Source organism: Larus michahellis, chromosome 2, assembly GCF_964199755.1.
Source record: "Larus michahellis chromosome 2, bLarMic1.1, whole genome shotgun sequence".
Lineage (NCBI taxonomy): Eukaryota > Metazoa > Chordata > Aves > Charadriiformes > Laridae > Larus > Larus michahellis.
The window spans coordinates 25,751,375-25,771,772 of NC_133897.1; the positions used below are offsets into that span (position 1 = coordinate 25,751,375).

Sequence of the window (20,398 nt, forward strand, 5' to 3'; positions counted from 1 at the left end):
ATGTGCCTTCTCTGCGTGGGCCTCCTCTGGTAGAAGGTACTAAAAATGAGCCTTGGTAGAGGTAACAATTTACCATCACACCACTGATTCAGACTCAGCTGAAGTTGGTAGAGAATTAGAGACGAAACTGTTGTGGTTTTTGAGGGACCTGTTAAAACTGTGCTGACTATCTCGGCATAATTTCTGAGGTGGGATGAGCCAGGGAGGTACCAGACCATCAGCCCTCATGGGGTCCACGTTGTGGCCCTGTATGGGAGGCGTGTGGCTTCTTGGCCATCGCAGCCGCAGTCCCAGCAGCTGCAGCTCCCTCGTCCCTTGCTCCTGCCTGCAAGCATTGGTACGCCGATTGTCTGTACAATGAGCCTGTTTTGGGGTGGACTGGGCAATCCGTGTTTCATGTGATCGACACCCTGAAATTAGAAGCCTTTAAAGTACTATGGATTTCCATCCCAAGGTTGTGCTCTTTCACAAAGGAGGGAAAACCATGGGTGGCCAATTTATGAAGGAATTTCAGCAGTTCTTCTGTACTGCTTTGTTTGAGTAATAATTATTGAACGATCTGACACATTTATTCATAACGATATATATTTTATCTCTGAGCTGTCTGTCCCCGCAGCTGTGCCGTGATAACGAGGTGTGCAGAGGGTTACGAGCACAGCTTTCAATATTTGTAATGCCGAGTTCAAGGCATAACAGCCTATGTTTCAAATATGTTTATTGTTCTCCGGGTTTTCAGTTGATGTGGTACTGACTTAATAAGGAAATAGTAGATATGGCTTTCTTGTGCCTTTTAAGTGACACTTAAAAGGTTTTTTAATGTGAGCTTGGTCTAGATTAAAGTTTATAGCGTTATAACTGTCAAATACAGTATAATGTGTTTTCCTTCATAAATAGTTTGTTGTGTAAGCTCAGTATAAATAAGTATTTGTTAGGAGCAAGAACAGATATTTTTCCACTTGATTTTTATTTTTTTTTAAATGATAAAGGCACACTTGCGTGAAGATACTTTTCATGCTGTTATTGGAGCAGTTTTCCTTTTAGCCGTAACTACAGACAGCACTCTGGTTGAAGCCAGTTGAAATTATGGTACTTAAATATTAGTAGAACAAAGATCTTCTCTAGAAAAGCTCTAAAATTTATTAATTAATATATATTTTCTTAAGTATGTGGTGTCTCACTGATCTTGACAGGACTATGTGCATCTGTTGTATTTCTAAGTACTCATCTAGACTGGGACTAGATCCAAAGAGTATTAGGCTGATGAGAGGGGTTTTTTTTCCTCAACTTTTGTGGACTCTTGGTTAAGTGGGGTCAAACTCAGGTTATAGGTTGGTTGTGTGTTTTTTTGGTAAATGTAATCCTGTCCCCTTGGTAGTGGAACTTCATTCAGATCTGTGGGAGCTATCAGTAGAAATGCAGTCTTGCACGTTTTACGTAATGTAGAAGTTTACATGATGTGCGAGATGGGAAAGGGAAAAAATCTGTATCTAGTTTGGCTTTGGATTTTCTGCTGTTTGTTTTGTTTTTGGCAGAAACAAATGTTAGGGCCAGAAAAGTATGGGAGGCAGTATTAAAAATGTAACTTTCAGAAGGTAATCTCAGTGATGTTGTGCCAGACCCCTATTATTTGACCGTAACGCTACAGCTGTGGACTTCACTAGCAGGACCCAAGGAAGCTGTTGCTTTCCTCTTAGCAGCATGTAATCTGTTTTGGGCATGCTGGGTTCTGTAATGCAGCTGTGGCTGATCTTGGCTACATGGGTGGAAAAAAAAAAATAGAAAAAAGAAATGCTTGTACAAGCTCTTGAAGTTATCTGATAAGTTTGAGATGGAAAAACTGTAAGAATGGGACACTATGTTAAGCAGATTTTTCTTGATCTCTGTTGTCTGACTGAAGGCTCCAGCCCTATAATTTAGACTGGGACAATTAGAACACGGACAAATACCGCTGAAGATGAGATTAACTTCTAATTTCAGTTATCTGAGGAGTAGTGTTGCCCTAATCAAAAAATGCATGTATGGTATCATGAGCCAGAGGTCTGTTGGAGGGTATTTCTTTCCAAAGTCTTTCATAATGGAGAAACCAGGCAGGTTTTGACCTTGACTTATTCCTTATTTTCTAATTTTCCATCAATACAAGGCAAATTTGGGCAGAAGTCTATTTATTTGTAAATTAAAACTACTGTAAGTAAATTGTTTAACATTTCTCATGGCTCCTTGGGTAAAGCAGTGAGAGAAAATGGCATTCCTGCACTGGGATGCTGTGTGATGTTAATTAGGGGGAAGTTACAGGCTGAAATCTTAAGCAGTGGTCATGCTGAGGGAATTTTGTAGCTGTCTGTGTACAGGGAAGCATATTGTTACTGTTGTGACAGCAGCAGAATGAAGCTCAAAGAAAAACAAAGCTGCAAAGAAAAGAGACTAAGAGAAGTAGGAAAATGCAGGACATAAATATGGAATAGGTGACTGCGGAAGCAAGCACTAACTTGGTTGAAACAACGAATGGAAGGAAAAGTAAAAAAAAATAAAAATCCCCCAGTAAAGCTACATAAGAAAAATCACAGTTAATGTCTGGGGGAGGTTTAGCTAAAACTTCGATTAAAGCTTATAAACTAATTCTGCTTTTACAGCAGATGTGGGTTTGTGTCTCCTACCATTTATCAAAGTTACATAGTTTTGAATGAAAGTAGGTAACTGCGGCTTACTTATCGGTGCTGCTCAGCTCTCTGTTGAATTTCTAGAACAAAAATTAGAAGTAGCCTGTGCTAAATGTTCTTTCAACTTGATCTGAGTCAGTTGTACCAATTTATTGATGCTTTCATTTTGTGGCATGCAGTTTACAGGATATTTCACTCTGAATTTAACTCACTCAGTCTGGGATAATCTAATTTACCTTTGAAGAGCCTGAGAAAAAGGGGGGTGGGAAAAGAGGAAAAAAGCGCAACTGTATACCTGGGTGGGTTAAACCCAGGTCAGAAAATCACATAGGTTTGAGTGGTGCAGGCCACCATATTACCGTTGGATTCTAAATGTGCCTGCAGCTGTGATAACTGAGACAGCATGGAGTCTGAAAGTAATTTACACACTATTTGCTCATTTATACTAAATTTGATAGAATACAGGTTAGCAATGATTTGTTTGCTGTGTTAGTGTAGTTGTGGTTTATTCTTTTACTGTAACTTTCATTATCAGCGGTTCAGAGGTGTTTCAGCATCAGACTTGAAGTGTTATTAAATCCACTGCAGCCAGTGGAAAAGTTCACTGAAAAGTTAAATACCTTAACTTTTATCCCAGATATTTCATTCCTCTAATTTCCTGTAATATCATGTGTTCATCTAGGCTAAATACTGAACTGTGCAGTAGATTCTAATTCTGGAAATAGCTTGATTTACAATTCTTTAATTATCATGTTTGATATGATAATAATTGATATAATATTCCTTATATCCTGCATGACAAAGATTTTGCTTTTTGGGTATGTATGTAGACAAACATCCCTTGGTTTTATCGCTACCCTGCTTGTGAGGTTAACTTGCTTACTGTGTTCCTTTCTTGGACAGTAAAATTATTTCTTCCCCATCCTAATCATGAGAACTGTTTTGTATTTAGTTTTCATTTTCTGCCCTTGGAAATATCGATGCTTCTTTGCTCTGCTTAATTCGATTTACTATTAGTAATAAAACTCTATTCTAGTGTTTTAGTATATGGTAATATTTCATTTCCCATAGGCCTAGATGATGTTTCAAAGCATCATCCAAACCTGGCATGTTTTTTAGATATTTTTGTACTTTGCCATTTAAATGCCATGATTAGGTAACTTTGAGTTTGTTTCTCTCTTTTTATTATATTTTTTTTTAATTTACATCTTGTAATTAATAAGTATTTGTACCTATTTGTGTTTCACATTTAAAAATTTTTGGGTCAGAGACTCTCTCTACATCTTTGGTTTGGTACTTGCCCAGATAATCTTCTCCAGTGTTGAAGGCTGTGTATGGATTGCAGCGTGCAAAAATAGCACATACATGCTTTGGAAACAGCCAGCTGTCTTGCATTATAAAATTACAAAACCTGCAGAATTTTCTTAATAATTTTCTTTAACTTAAATTTGTAAAGAGCAGTTCAGCATCCATGTTTAAGAAGTTTGCTTTGTGACTTGGAGAACTCGTAATGCATTTGAGTGCCAGTATAGAGAGGGGAGGAGAGATGCTTAATTCTTGGCCACAAAACATCTTCAAATGTCTTCAAAGTTTCAGGCCTCTTCCATCCACATCTCACTGTGTGGTAAGAGGGAAGAAGAGAAACAAAACATGAAAACCTTGAAGGATCTTTAAGGAAGAAATGCTAGTCTGCCTTTATGCCCCAAACTGGACAGAGTTTCTGAGGTCTCCCCTTCTGAAGCTGTCAGGCTGGAGGGGATAAATCTTCACAAAACTTTTATCTGTGGAAAATGGAAGTAGAGTAACTGCTAAGAAAAAACTACAGGGAAGATCGGCAATTTGCCATGAGAGAGCTCTTACCTAAGAGAGTGTGTAGTTTATTGCACAGTGTTCCTAATAGGTGTACAATAGATAATACTGCTTTGTAGTAACAATACTGCAAGTGATGTAAAGCAGCTGTGCTTCTGTATTATCCTAGAGAAATAGCACAGTTTGTGCTAATACCATCTGAGGAAGGGCTACAGAAAACTATATTTTTACTCTTTTACTCGGCAGATATAATTCTTGTGACCTCATATTTAATTATTACCTGAGTTATTGCATGCACTTCCCAGCTCAGTGATTTTTGACTGATATATAGCATAATGATCTTTAAACTTTAAGTCAACAAATGACTTCATGGCACTAGTTAGATGACTCACGGTGATAAGCCTCCTATTCATTGTATTAGAGTAGGTCTGGAAGGTTGTATGCTGTAGGTCAAGGGCACAGTGAAACAATATCTGCCTTTTTTTTCTTTTTTTTTTTTTTAAGAGTCATGGTTGGTTGATCTACTGGTAGAAGGTAAACATGAAAATTGCAATGGGAATCCCTGCTTTGTCTGCCAGTAAAGAGTAAATTATTCTTTTTTTGGAAGTTAAATCATCCTCTTCCCAAAAAATAAACCTATTCTTCCTTTTATGCAGGTGTTTGGTTTTTGTGTTTGGTTTTTTTTTTTTTTTTTTTTTTTTTTTTTTAATTAAGGAAGCTTGACAGCTGCTTTCTTTTGAGTGGTAGGAGTTTGGAGGGCTTTCACTTTTCCTTCACAAAGTCCAGTCAAGAAATTTACATTTCTGTAACTGAAATGCCTGAAAGCTTCGTATGTGTCTGGCTCAACAAGCCTCAGGGAACTTCAAGAGATTACGTTTAAGATTGTGGAGATGTAACTATTCTGAGCATGCATGTCACACGAGTTACTATAGGGGTTTTGTGTCTTTATGTTTTTAGAGTCTGAGGATAAGTTCACTCTCCCCAAAAGCCGCATTGCTTTGGAGCATTTAAGTAAAAAAAGAAAAGGACAGTAGCTTGGCTGTAGTTTGGGGAACTTTTTCATTGCCTACAGAGTTGGCAGAGCTGGTGCCTACTGCAGGCTAAATAGCTACAGCTCAATTAACTGTAAAGTCCCTGCAAAGCCAATGCAGCTTGTAGTCATAACAGCTTTGTTTTTCAGCGTTGTTAAAAATAAAACACACAAGCCAAGAACCTCTGGGACACTTTGTCGCTGGATATTTAAGGTCAAGAAGTATTCAAAAGTAAAGACATTCCAGCAATTTTAATTTCTCTGTCTGGTCTCTTTCTGTTGCGGGCATCCTGCAGCCTTAGCCAAACTGTATGCTTCCTCAAGATAAAAGCGGAATACAAGATTTCCAAATTAAGACAGTTTGGCCTTCAAAAACCACAGTACATTTGGAAAACGATATTCCTGGGACCTTTCTTATGAAAGGAAGTCAGCTTTTAAAATTTCCAAGACTTTTGGATGTTACTTATTATTAAATACTCCGTCATGTTGTAGCAAAATGTATATTCATTCTTACTGAACATTAATAATATAAAAGTTACCTTTAATTTCTGGAGATTTTGTGACTGAACATTTTTTTGATAGCTCAGATTTTCAGCCGTATTTCATTTGAGCTTTCTCCTGCATGTGCGTTTGTGTGCATTTGCATACGTCTGAGAGAAACATGTTAGATCCTCAGCAATGTGGAGCTTCGAAGCAGCAGGAGCTTTCGTCTTTATTCTGCTTTCCTTCCTGCTGTTCTCCCCAGCCCTGACTGGCTCCTAATTTTTTTTACTGACAGTATTCATTTGGCTTTCTCTGAAAGCAGTTGGACTGACTGGCTGAAACAGGTAAACTGAATTTCTGGTCAGCTCAGAGGAACGTGGGAGAGCTAATAGTTTTCTGGTCTCAGATACAGTGCAAGTGGTTACTGTGATGTTATTGTATCTTGCTCTTTGGTGTGCCCAAATTTCACTGTGCTCCTTCCTCACTTCTTTTTGGTGGACCAAATGAAGGCTTCTGTCCATGTAGGGTGCTTAGAAACGGAATGTTAGAGTGATAAAGTCTGTCCTGCTTATTTCTTTGTTCCTTGCTATTCATAGGCTGAGCATAGCTTTCCTTTGGTTTTGTTTTTTTTTTCTTTTTTTCTTTTTACCCTCTAACAAATTAGCAATTCTCACAATTATAAAACCTTCAGGAGAGCAGGGATTACCTAAATGCAATGTAAATGATGGTGTTTTCCTTTGAGAACTGTGATATAAATTTTAAACTCTATAATGAACTCCCATCGTGTGGGAAAAGTATCATGCTTTTCTGAAAAGTACAAATGAAAATTCCAAATTATCCAGCTTCACAGAGCTAAATCTGTTCCACAGAATATTCTGTCCCCTCTGTCCTCCTCCCATTCCCACTCCGATATTTTATCTGTAGCCTGCTGAGATGGAACATGGATGTATCAATTGAACCTTCATTCAGTGCTTTTGATGTGCAAGCTGTGACCTTCTGGCTTTTGTTCTTGGGTACAGTTCAAGCAAGAAAAGAATGGGGTGACATTTGAGGATTTTTTGATTTTTTTTTTTTTTTTTTTTTTTTCTTTTTCAATATCATCATTTTGCCATCAGGTTTCCTTATACTTGTTATCAGTTAGCTTAATGGCAGACCTTTCAGACTCTGCCCTACTTCCACTGAAGAAATTGTCTGTGCATCACATGGAAGGTGTTGCGTAAGGGATCTTGTGCTAGATCCAGCCCTAGAAGGTTACCAATGGCACCCATTTATTCAGGGGTGCCATTGAACCCTTCTCAGTAAGGCATTTGCCTACAGTTTCCTGAGTTTCAGGGCTCTCTGACTGGGCTTTTGGCCCTTCTGGGGCCTTCTGCTCAAAAAACTTTTCTTCTTTTCCTTATTTAATAGGAGTTGGAACTGTTGCCTTACAGATTTGTCTGGTCTTCTGCTCTCATGGTTCCTCATAGTATGATGGGAAAGGTAGAAAAAAAGATTGCAATTACAGAATACAGAGGATAAAAGGAAGGTGGGAATCCTTTCTTCATATATAACTATAATATGTAGCTATAAGTCATGCAGTTATGCAGCCCTCATGGCTTTCTTATTTGAGTGGAAGTTGGTGAGGATCAGTCTTTTTATGTTGTGTGCAAATTTAACCTCCTCTTTAGCACATGCTACCATCATAAAATGTATAACTAAGTTAATCCTGCTCCAAGTAGCATTAATTTTTACCCTGTGACCATATCCCAGTTGGAATGGATTGAATTGGTGATGCAGATACTAGCTGGTTGTTAACATGAATGGAGATACTAGCAAGTGATGGCACGTCAGCTTGAATCGTTCAGAGACCCTATGGGAGATGCCTTCCAAGTGCCAATACGTTCCGTGGCCACCTGGTGAAAGAAAACTTTGATATAATCTGTTGTTGAGGCACAGACATGTCTCCTGAACCTAGCCAATTCTTCAAATTGTTTTTTTCATTGTTATTATCTCCTTTTTGTGAAAGGAATAATCCTAACAACAGTACCATTTAGCCTTGTGATTAAAGTGGAGGCTTTAAATCTGCACAGACACATTTGTCTTTGTCAAGACCTTCAAGTGCTTTGTGTATGTTTTTCCCCAGCTGTGTCCTGGTTTTTGAAAGTATCAGAGCAAGGTGGTAACTCAGTGTTTGAACCAGTGCAGTTAGCTTGAGTTTTCTCCTTAGTCTTTGGTGCCTGTTAAACCAGTAGGTGACTGTTGTATCTCAGCAGAACTGGTTTCAACGTCGGGTAAATACAAAATAAGGACATGACAAGGTTGTCTGGTTTCCTGATATTAAGTCTCTCTCCCCTTGAAGGAAATACATCACTACATGTATTGAAAGAAGTGTGTGAGCATTTATGTATATTGCGTGTGCACGTGTCTCTTGTATGTCTTAAAGACTTGACATAGAAAGCCAATTAACCCTGTCCCCCAAACAAACAAATCCTTTGTGAAGAGTCGAGCGCTGGCTTTGATCAACCCAGAGAATGTCTAATGTGAGTTGGACATGTACCCACATTGAGAGAAAACGTTTCCTATGAAAGTTGTCCATTTTTGTCACAAGTTGTGTCTGACATACGAGGCAATCTTCTTGCTGCTGACTACAGTCATTCATTAACGTATCAGCAGAATAGTTTTTTGTGTTTTTAACGCAGAAAGTTCATAAATGAATTATCCTAATTCTCTTGATGTGTAATTTATTTAGAAATATGGTATGAAATAGTCCTGGTCCTTCAGGGACGGGTATAACAATGAAGACGCGCATGTGCTAATGCTGGATGCACAATGATGCCTTTGTTTTCAATACTTTTGTCTCCATACACAGCATAACTACTTTTTTTTTTTTCTTTGACTAGAACCAAACTAGTTTCTTGCAAATTTGTAACTTCTTTATGAGCAGGTCCTAAAATTAAGCACCATTAGTCCCTTTCCAGACACAAGCTCCTATTCTGTCTTAATATCTATATAAATCACTCTTATATGAAGGGGAGAAAGATTCTTATTTGCAAATGGTGGGGCCATGCCTTCAGAAGAGGCTTACTAGTTGAAAAGGCAGGCAGCCTGAAAGAGGGTGAGGCCACTGCAGTATTTTGCTTTGCTGCCTTTTATTCCCATTCAGTTCTTCCTCAAATATGTTGTATGGCATTCAGTACGGTATCTCACTACGGTAAATCTCAGTACGGTAAAATGCTATGATTAGATCACCGTACTTTGCTGAAGATATTAAACATGAATTGTTTCTAAACTTCAAAATACTTGGGAAATATTTTCAGTAGCCTACATCTTTGTACTGGCATGAAATATGACGGTAGCCACTGTAGTCAATAAGAAGCATGCACTAATACCTTCCTCACAGGAAGGAAAACACGAGTTATAATCAGAAAAGTGGAAAACATGTTAGCAAATACATCTTATATTGAAATTATATATGTGAGAAAAAAAAAGACATTCTTTTCCTTCCTAGTTTTTGTTTTCTTTTTCTTCAGAGGCTGCTTTTTTCTTAGGTCTAGCTGCTGCTGGATGCCGTAGGCACAGTTGTCTGGGTCAGGCCATTCCTTCGGGAGACAGCACTGCTCCTTTTTCTTCTCTCATATTTTTCCTAGGCTGAAGGTTGTGTTGCAAATATTTTAGTTACATTTTTCGGTTTTTGCTGAGAAAGGTGGGAGATTTATCATTCAGGAATTACATGGAGCTGACATGCATGCTTCGTAATGGGATCTCTGCTTGCAGCATGGGTGGAGTTGCTGCTTTTAGGCTTTATAATCAATATGAAGAGAGTAGCATTTCAAAATTAGAAATTGACCTTTACTGTCTTCTTCAAAGCAATGAAAATGAATATCCACGTTATTTTACTTTGGGATGTTCCTCATGAGTAAGCAATATAAAAAAAGAACCTGATAATGTATCACCTTTTTCTGCTGAGATGAAAGGGAACTGGATGGTTCAGAGACTGGTAATAGGATATCATGACCTTCCACCTCTGACCCATTTATTAAAATACAAGCTGTGACAGTGGAGACTAAAAGTCATCACTGCGATATACAGCTGTAGAATATGGAACTGTGTATTTCGGAATTTTTAAGGTCTGGGCCACTTGTCACAAACTTCTACAGCTTCTCAGCTGGCATTAGATTTAGCTGGAGCTAAGTGAAAAGTGAACTAAGAACAAAAAGAAAGGAGGAAGCCTTGTAAATAAGGAGGTATTAGTTGCGCTAAACTCCATGATTTGTATCAGTTCTGACCTGATGGAGCTTATTTATCCTCCTTGTTTTGTGAAGCTTGATTCAGAGTTCCCTTAATGAATGCAGAAGTGCTACAGACCCGTTTTGTTTCACTGTTACTTTGGGATGTTAGGAAGGGGTTAATGCAAATAAGGATGCTGTGGATTTTGCCTTAAGATGATGCTCAAAGCTTGCACTGTCAATGAGAACTAATTTTAAGCATTTAATGTTTTGCTCTGGATGTCCTGTGGAAGATTCCTAAGACCCTTTTTGTTTCTAGGGCCAACTTAAGCTGAGAGTTGATTCTGTGAAGCCCATCTTAGTTGTACAATTCAGGTAGTTATATAACGAATTTCCTCGGTTTTCATTTAGTCTTAACCATCACCTGGTTTTCCTTGAGCAGAAGCAATCAAGAAAGTCAGGAGGGTGGTAGGAATCTTGGTGTACCAGCACGCTAGCTTTGCAGACAGGGTGATAGCAGTGCCAGTGTGGCTAGCTTCCATCTGAAATTATCCTCCCTTCCTTCATATCTCCTAAAACTCTCCTCTTAAAGGACAAAGTAACCCAAGTTACTGCGATAGATTAAATACAACTGACTGGAAAAAAATCAAAACCATACTTGCAAAGTAAAAACAAAAGCTATTAAGTCAATATATTTTGAAGTTGTAGTTTGGATGCAGTCAAAATTGACCTGTGGTCAATATATGTGGTCCAAATATTTCCAAAATTTTATAACTGGAAAAAAATATAATCTACTTCTTACACTTTTCACCGTCAAACAGCAGGAGAACACACACATACTCATTTCCTTTCACTGTATTTCTTTGAAATCCAGGGCACACGCTTGCTCTTTTGTGTGCTATGAGGGCTCGAAAAATGTGTTTAATACTGACGGGAACACTTTCATACAAACATTCACTGGATTGTGGGAGGGTTTTATTAACAAAACGGGAAGACACAAACCCCAAACATTTAGCACATTAAACTCTGGACAAGATAAAAAAATTGCTTTTGTTGTTTCATTTTTGGTTTTCTCAGTATAGTAGTGCCTACATTGCTGGCAGTAGGAAACTGCAAGTTCCTGAAGGGGCTTCTGACTGAAAGCAAAGCCCAGCAGGTTGTAGGCCCGTTGACAAAAAGCTGTAAAGAACTTTGACACTTTTCCGTGTTACTTTATCTCAATGCATTTGGGGTCCTAAAAGATATTTTTCAATTTGCAATTACGTTTTTCTCAGAAAGTCTTGGTTATAAAGCTGACATGGTTGAAATACTGGCTTTGCATCAAGATTTCTAACAGAATTAACATTTGAATCACTTGAGGCCCTATTCACAAGGCAGAGGACTATTTGCATAATCAAAAATGCTTTCTTTTGCATGCTGGTGGAAAGCCTAAGGATTGTAGCTACGGCTCACAAACAGAATTCAAGTGATAGGTATTGATGTGTGTCTGTATGCTGCTGTCTGTCAGCCTTGCTTGCACAAATAAGCACAAATCTTTATAAAGGCAGAATAAAAGATTTTGGAGCAATGCATAGTCTCTGTTCAAAGCCTGATTAAACAGGCTTTGCTTAAGTTATCAGTGTAAGGATTAGATGGACTTCCCACTATAACAATTGTGGATGAGTGTTGGGGGCACTTTTACGTCTGGGTTGTTGTGAGAGGATGGATGTCTTTCTGAAAATATGCTCAGTAAAAATTTATGAGCTTGAAAATTGCTCCTTCTATTGAGGAGGTCAAACTAAATAACCTGTAAGAGTATGTATCAGTGGATAATGGGTTCAAGACTTAAGTCTTAACACCTTTCTGTCAGATTTCTGCCAGTAGTCCAAGAGGCTTATGAATTGCATTAGTAACCTTCTCGTCTTGCCATCAGCCCATGCATTCATGTTTTTCATCCATTTTTATGGCTGTGGCCAAGAAGGTAGAATGTCACTTTCAAAGAATTTGTTTCTTTGCACATGAATAACTTCTGATCAGAGTTCAAGAGCATGAAGCAACTTCTAACCTCTCTGAGGCACTAGGAAACCTCTGGTCCTTAAAGAACCCCTTAGGTATCAGGGGATTTTATTCCTTTCCTTTTTTCTAGAATGAACTTCTGTTACATTGTTGCTGTTAAGTTCTTTAGTGAAGTTTAGATGACGAAAGTTTTAGTTCCATCAAGAAATTTGGGTTATAATTATTGCGACTTCAGATTATTTGACCATAAAAAGGCATATGAAGTGATCCAGCCTTTTACTTGCTAATGTATGTAAATGAATTGAATAAAAAAAAATCACGACATAATATGAATTTTTAAACAAATTTTGTGACATTTTTAAGTCTTAGTTGACTTCCTTTTAGAGGTATTGATTTTTATTTTTTATTTTTTTATTTAGTAAGGGACTTGGAACTTTCGTTAGCAGTGCTATTTAGTTCTAATTAAATTCCTTTATTTAAAAGCATACTAATTAAAACCTTGAGGTTTAAATAAAAAAATAAAATTAGGTTTAAATTAAATTAAAAACATCTTGGATAATAGATACGCTTCTGAAAAGAGAATCTACGTTTTTGAGCCTTCAGTATTACAGTATGAGCGTTTATTCTGGTGTGTGTTTGTTGTTTGTTTACTTTAAATATACCTCTGGAATAAAAGTATTTCTCAGATGCATCTAGGTTTAAAAATTACAATAGAGATTGCATTAATCTCTATTCTTAGGATTTTAGTTTTCAAAATACTTAAGAGTCTAAGCATACCATTAAGAGGAGTATGTCATTTTCTGTACATTGCTTTGGAGCTGTCAGCAAAAAGGTGGGTTTTACTCTGTTTCATGCATCCAAGTTTTTTTGCAGAGTTTGCTGTTTTTACAGTTGACTGAAGTGCATAAATTTAAAGTAGTTCAGTTTCTCATTCATTTGTTGTAATTACAGAGGCCATTAACCTTGTAAAATCATTGACAGTATTATAAATCTACATCTTTGAGAATTATGTAAACAAGTTTGTAAAAGTTCCTCATGTTAAATGAAAGCCAAACTGTACAAAAGGACTAGGATTTATTAACAACACTTGTTAAAACCCAACAAACTGTTGGAAAAACACCTGCAGATAATTATACACTCCTTTATAGCAGTGACACCACCACAGTTCCTATGATGTATAGCACTCATTGTGTAGTTAAGGTTAAAGATACCTCCAAGATATGGATAGTCAGCCATAGCTTCTTCTCAAATAAATGGTAGTTCTTAATATTTTACATGTAGCTTATCGTGGTCACAGAGAACTTTGGGAGAGGAATGTCTTTTACTGCCTTAGATCAGGTTTGTTTATCTGTGGAGATCTTGTCTGTTTGTTTCAAACGTTACCAGGCTGTCATATGCAAGCATCCTAACCAGCTGGGGGAGAGGTATTTTGATGGGCCTGTTGAAGTCTGGGGTCTGTCATCACTGGGATGCTGAGCCCTAATTAGAAATAAATGAGTAGTGTTCCTGTGCCTGTTTCATGGACTGATCTTTCCTTTTTCTGTTTGGGAACATTTCTGTTATGCTTTCGTAGGGCTGGTGCTATTGAACTGAAATATTGAACTGAGGTGGGAATTCAGGGAGGATGTTGTGAGCGTTAGCACTTTGGCTGCCACTGTTTTAATACGCATATCTGAACTGGAATGTGCTTTTAGACTTTCGAATGTAATCAATTCTTGATTTTTAGCCAAAGCTTTTTGGCATGCATTGCAATAGAGATTTAGTATTCCTCATCTACCAAGTTTCTTCAGAGGTGTAGTTTATTGTTGCAAAGTGTCTGATGTAGCATATACACTGACTAGCCATGCTGATGGAGGAAAGAATTTCATTACCATCTATGGGTACTTGCTTCTGTCCTAAATCTCCTAAATCACCTTTTTCAGGTCAGAATGTGTTCCCTTGGCAGAAAAACTCAGCCCACAAAATCTGTTGGCTTTGTTGAAGTCATTCTTTGATTTACTTGGGATGAGGTGACGATGAGCAGCAAATCACTAGTAAAGAGCTCCAAGGACTTTGTAGTGGTTGAGCTGTCAACACCCACACCCCACCCCCCCGCCCTTTCTGTTTAGTTGTGAGTTGATTGGTTTTTTTCTGATATTGACAGAGTTAAAAATTCTGCTAGCGTTATCCGTGTATTTTTGTCCCCTTTTCCCTCCTGTTTTCCCTCTGGCCTCCTTTCTCCCCTTTCTACTGTGCTCTGTCAGCCTAGAGGAAGACGACTGCCCCACTGAGACATTAGCAGTGTCCATGCCTCAGCAGTGGTAGAGAGGAGAACTAGGAGAGAAGTGATGTCAAAAGCTGGTGGTTAAGAATAGATGCTGCCATGAGGATCTTGTGTGTCTGGAAGAATGTGAATGTCAGAAGCCATGTCAGAAGTAACAGGAAGATGGGAAGGGTTGGTGACTTTGGCCTCAGCCAGGAGCCTGTGGGATGGAGATGGGGAGTCGGACAGAACTGGCGTTTCCCACCCTTTTTGTCATTGGCAGGGTTGAAGAGAGAGGGGAGCAGAAATGGAGCAAGGGACTTGGAGATGTGTTCAGCCAAGAACAGGTTTGGGATTATGATTTTGGGGAAACTGTCAGAAGAGTTTTACCACTGATGCTGTCCCATCTATAACTGATGTTGGATTCCATACTTCTTGGCTCAAACTTCTGCTTCTGCCAAATATCTGAATGTTTAAGCGTGCGCAGGGAGGATGGATTCTCTGGGAGATTTTAGCTGCTAAAGTGCAGCTTTAAAGTACAATTTTCCACTGACTAGATGTAAACTTTGACAAATTGGACAGATTTTCACAGAAACGAGAAAAAGCTTGTCCTTGACCTGAAGTGTAACTTTTGAAGGCCGCCTTTCAATGCATGAGATCTGAGAACTCTTTGAAGAAAAGGTCACCAATATTAAAGAGCATATCTGTTCTCTTGTCCTCTCTTGGAAAAGGCTGACCTCTTTTGACTGGAAAAAACACTGTTAGACACAAACTGTAAAAGATGAGGGTATTTGTTTAAAGTTTGGCAAGGCAATAATCGTGTCATCTTTCAGGAATTGGTACTTTTAAGAGGCAGTGCTATCAATTTTGCTACTGTCATTGTTAATTACTATGATTCTATAAAAAGAATTTTATCTGGAAAAGCAAAGAGTAAATTGCCATAATTATAATTGAAACATGACACAACAGGATGGAAGAACTGAGTATATTTTCAAGGGGGCTGGGAAGTGATGTTTTCTATCTGTGTGTAGTAGACCGCCAAGCTGTTGGCTGTTGAGTTGGCCTTTTAAAAAAAAAAAAAATTGTTACCACCTGTAGTGTTAATGGGTTACCCTGGCAGATCCCTTTAATGTATTTTCGCACATTTCTTGGGTGTGTTTTAATTATGTTGTTGCTCAGAATGCCTTCCAATATGAATTTAGATCCATAGTTTTGTTGGTGTCACGTATCTAGACAGGTAATTGTGAATCTGTACTTGAAAATTATTGGGACGTTTTTAGCAAAAGCAGGCAGATATAAATGAGTAGCTTACCTCAGCTAGGTCTCTTCTAAGCATCACTTAACTTTCACATCACCCTGTGACTATCAGCTGCGGCTGTCAACTCTGTGAAGCTGAGACATTCCTTCAGCCCATCTTTTCTGTTCTAGCACCTCTCCTGCTTTCTCTGGGGGCCAGCTGCTTTTTAAAGAAACATATCAGGCTTACCACCTTTTGCTTAAAGGACAGTTTTGGCCTTTAAAATGGAAATTTCCAAGTTGAACAATGTCCACAAGGTTTAAATAAGCACATGCTGCTCTAGACAGCGACATGGTCATACAGATCTTCACTGTCATTTGAAGGTAAATTTGTAAAGTTTGCGGTCATCCTGATTTAGATTCAGTTGTATTCCAGGGTGAATGAAGCAAAAATCCTGTGGGTCTGTTGTACGGTTTTCTGTTTCCTCCCGATTGCTTACACCTTAAATTCAATTAACATTGTTGATGAGTGCTGCAAGAATAAATGATAATTAAATGACAGGGTGAGAACTGAGACAATACCCAGAGACCACAGAGCAACGGCAGGAGGACGACAGCATATCTGCTCCTTGTGAGCTGATAGAGCCTTTAGATGTGAAAAGAACACTTAAACCATATTTTCAGATGGTGTGATTGCAGAGTGGATGAACAGCAGTGTTGGCACCAAAGTGGTTTGCTCTTGGTGGTACAGCATTGCTAGCAGTTTCTGATACAATCTCTTTCACCTGATTTAGTCTGGAAAAAAATTTAACCTTCACTTGAATTATCAGTGGGTTTTGCTGCTGCAATGTCTGCCAGCTTGCTTCATCCCTTTATTGCTTTTTTTTTTCCATGTTGGAAATTAGTTTACAAGTTTACTTGAGGGAATCTTGCCATTTTGTCGTTTGCGTGTTTAGCATACTTTTGGATGGGAAAGAAAAATTTAATTACAAATACAGGCATCAAAGAGATCTAGCCAGAATTAAGGTTATTTCCTGTCTTTAAAAATGTTTTTTAAATGTTCTAGATAATTATTCATATTCTAATTATGCTAGAAGTCTAGTAGTTCATTATTTTACGCTGTTTTTTAGTGTAAGTTACGCTATGACTGGATTTCATTAAACTTATTATGAAATCCTTGTTCTTTTCCCATACCCACTTCACATTGCTACAGAACATTATGCCTTATTTTCACTGTGATTGATTCAGTTTAGTAAAATATTTGTAAGAATAGGTATTTGCTAGCTTCCTACTGTGGCTGCCTTTCGTTAACCTCGAAATCATTCCACAAGAGAGAAAGTGATGCCACGTTCATTCCAGCGTTATTTTCCAGCTGTGGGCGAAGAGGCACGTTGAGCCTCACCCACCTGGAAGAAAAAAAATTGACACGATCCTTTAAAGGCTCCTGTCTCACTCTCTCTTTGAAAAATAGCAAGACATATGCCACAAGCCTTTTTTTCTTTTTTTTTTTCTGCCACCTAAAGTGTATGCTGACAAATCTGTCTGGTTTTCGTGCTGCGTTTTTGCTGGAGGAAATGGCCCACTGAGAAATATAGCAAAAGTAATTTTTTTTTAAAAACAGCTTTTCTGTAGAATTCCTCATTTGTAAGTAGTGGTTTCCGTATGCTGATAGGCAGCTGCGTTTCATGTTAATGCAATTAAATTCTTTCCTAGGATGCCTTTCTGTCTTCTATGTACAAAAAATATTATTCATTGCAGGTACATACAGTTAAGTGATTTCTTGTCATATTGATGTATTGGGAAAAGTGAGTAACAAAACTCTGACTTCAGCAGGGCACGAGTTTCAGTACTGATACTCGGTTATTTAGTCCCTTATTTAGACAATTTAATACTAATATTGCAGGTATACCATTTACAAGAGAGGATCTTTATTATAGTTGGAAAGTCAATTGTTCAGAAGTAGTCAGAATTAAGTTTACCTGTGAAAACTTAATTTGGTCTCTCTACTTGTACTGTTCATTCCTTAATTACACAACAGCACCATGTTTGCCCCTGCTGTGTGATCTCTGCCTGTGTCAGATGATGAACGATTAATTTAATTCTGTGTTCTTGATGGGTGGCTCTAGCTATATGCACCTACTGTGCGTTATTAAAACACAGATGGTTTTGAGATTTTCTGGAACACTTGTCACTGTACTCTGACTACTTAAATATTTGTTCATTTTCTCAGCACCCCACTTGCTGAGAGTCCTTTTAAATTATGATTTTGAGATGACTTTCAATGTAGTTGCATAGCATTGGGTAATATCAGTGTAGTGTTGCCTGGGGTTCTGTAATAATTGTTTACGCTTTGTGGTTCTGATAAGCATGAATGAAGATCAGAAGTTGAAATGTCCAGAAAATGAGGAATATGATGATGATAACGGCTTGAGTGACTCAATGTTGGCCAATGCTAGAGGTAGGGGTAAAGATCGGCTTGATTTTCTTCTGATTTGATCCTGATGGACTTTTCAGCTTCTCTGATGAACAGGCAAGGTCCTTCCACTGAAGCTGGACAATAAAGCTGGATCAAGTTCATACCTGAGCCTCTATAAAAATAAAATTTAAGCAATAAAATTTAGTCTTACATCAGTAAAAAAAATAGTAAAAGAGCTAGGAACAGTTAATGGGTACAAGCACACAAGTTGGTCACAAGTACACAAGTTGGTCACTGCAGGATAAGTTAGGCTGTGAACTTACAGGTTGTCAAAGTGCGAGATAAACGCAAGATAGATATGAAGCAGCTGTGCGCTCGTACCCTGCCTTATCTCACGATGACTTCAGGAACGTGTATCTCAGAGAAGCTGAGTTAGTGTTGCAGAAGCCCCTATAATTGTAGTCCATCTTTGCTCTGAGCGCTTGGCATGGTATTCTTTACTTTAATTTGGGTTTTGATTTATGTAATTTTCTAAGTGTTTGAAAAAGCAAGCGGAAATCCATATTCTGTTTTCCGGTGTTGCATCTGCACTCTAGTGTTTTGTCAAGTTTGTGAGCTCTCGTATGGACACATCCTGCTTGAACTGAAATGCTAGCTGGTAGCTGTCATAGGTTGCTTCTGTCTGTAGCCTGAAACTGGAGGAGAATAAGGAAAACTGCCAGGCATTTTCATTGATTCCTGCTGAAGGCAGTGGGCTGGTAATCTGTGGAATCTTGGGTTCTGATATGGACATCGGTGGAGAATACGTGCTAGTATCTATAGGCTCTTGTCTACTTCCCCCTAAGCGTGAGTGCTTGCCCACCCCATCCGTGTTCTGTCCCTTTTCTGTCTTGTCAACACGCTGTCACTTTCCGCTTCCTGCGTTTTTCCACCTGTGAAGGCTGTTTGGTTGTCCTCGGGCTTTTGTTTCTCCTTACCCAGCTGTCCTAGCTTCTACTGTGAATCACAGCCCCTCATGCTGTCTCCCCTTGTGTGTATTCCTCCTTCTTTTCCCACTGCTGATACTCGGTCTGACCCAAAGAGGTGATTTCAAAAGCTGATAACTTGACTAAATTTAGAGGATTTTCACGGAGATAGCGAAATGTGTATTCCTATTTTGATGCCTCTGTATTTTCAGATTTCAAGTCTCTACCCCAAAACATTGGATTTAGAGGTGGTTTTTTTCAAGGGGAAAGTTACTTAGCGAGTTACAGAAGATGTTGCTAAAGCCTGCTTTTTGGGAGATAAAGGAACTGTTTAGACTGAAAACTTCCAAAGAACTCATCCTAAGGTAGATAGATATTTATATGAAAACTGTGTCTGAAATTCAGCAAGATAACAAAACTAATAACAGCTTATAATAAACCAGTGACAGTTTTATTAGTAGATTGTGCTTGTAGTCCCAGTCATGGTATGCATGCATAAAAAACTAATAGAAAGAGTCCTGCATCATAGTGTTGTTTTCTGTACGTGCTGACATATTTTTGGTTTACATGGTTTCCTCCTCTTGAATACTGAAATGGACAGTGAAGGCAAGGTATAACTGGCGGATACAGGATAGGAGTAGCATATTACAGTCTTTTTCCGTGAGAGTCTGGCTGTAATACGATGATGTCTCATTATTTTTAACCTCCATCTGTACTTGTGTCTGAAGAGCATTGGGAGCAATACACAATGCATAAATTTATATCTAAAACACAATAAAAGGGACACTCATTTCATATGTCAGCTATCTTCTGTATATCTGTTAGAATAATGCATTGTAGTGCTTTTCGGAGCATATTTGATCAGTCCCTCCAATACTTTGTTCCAGTTCAATAGGCAAAGAGGTTTCAGCAGGTTTGTGACATGCCTTTTGCTTAGGGGACTACAGCCATAGTGAGAAGAACGTCTGAAGGTGCCCATGTGTTGTCACATGCTCTCTTTTTTCTGTATTTCTTCTTTAATAACATACTACACTTCCAAGTTGGAGCAGCAAGCAGAAATTTCACAAATAAAAAAAGTACTTGGTTAAAAGTTTGACCCACTCATGTGTTGGCCTGAATTTCAGCCTGAGGAGACAGATGCCGCTAATGTGATCCATGTAGTCCCTCCAGCAAAGCAGCCTACAGTTGAAGGGCTAGCAAATTCTTTCTTGCAAGGATGTGATGTGAGGCACTATGCAGTTCCTTACAGTTCCTTAATGCCAGACTGTCCTTTTTTTTTTTTTTTCTTTTTAACTTAATAAAAACTAGAATAAGGGCCATTTGTTAAATCCAGAAGAGACTGTCATGAGGTTGGAATTGT

General features: G+C 38.3%; 1 protein-coding gene across 4 annotated transcripts in view; it reads left to right on the top strand.

The window, feature by feature from the left end:
• Window positions 1–20,398, top strand: part of CDK14 (cyclin dependent kinase 14) — a 328,079-nt gene that overhangs the window by 110,227 nt on the left and 197,454 nt on the right. The gene's annotated exons all lie outside the window — the stretch shown is intronic.